Source organism: Galeopterus variegatus, unplaced genomic scaffold, assembly GCF_000696425.1.
Source record: "Galeopterus variegatus unplaced genomic scaffold, G_variegatus-3.0.2 Scaffold788, whole genome shotgun sequence".
Taxonomy (NCBI): domain Eukaryota; kingdom Metazoa; phylum Chordata; class Mammalia; order Dermoptera; family Cynocephalidae; genus Galeopterus; species Galeopterus variegatus.
In genome coordinates, this window is record NW_007726899.1 from 186,316 (window position 1) to 186,908 (window position 593).

A 593-nucleotide genomic window follows, 5' to 3' on the forward strand; every position below is an offset into this window, starting at 1 on the left:
CTCTCCGCCGCAGGGAGTCTCCGGTCTGTTCCCAGCGCTCGTCCTCCCAGTCTCCTGGGCTCCTCCAGCCCTTCCCACCGCTCCCAGGCCGAGGGAATGAGAGCTAGGAAGAAGAAGGAAACTTGTGTCAATAATTGCGAAGAGAGAGAGAAACAGAAAACCCGTACTCGAGGCACACCCAGCGCAACAACCCTTCGGGGCGGCCGGCCGGACATACCTGGCGAGCGTGAGATCCCATCGAAATGGAGGTTGGCCTGAGGGCAGCCTCATTCCTTATCTCTGAGCCTCCTGCCCCCAAGTTGGAAGGCTTCTAGCCACCCTAGGTCACGCCGCTCTGGAACCCAGCGACCTGGGGTGGAGGTCCCTCTAGTGGTGGGCGACACACAAAAGCTCTGGTGCTCAGTCTGTGAACAGCTGAGGATAGGAAGCATTTCCCCTGTGCCCAGCACCAAGGTCAGGTATCATAGGCCCAAGAAAGGCTTCGGCGGTGTCTGACCACAGGAATGGATTCTCAGTCAGGGGGGATTGGGCCCTGGAGACTTGGTCCAACATCTACACCCAATGTGTGGCCTCAATCCCCTTTGGTTGTGCCC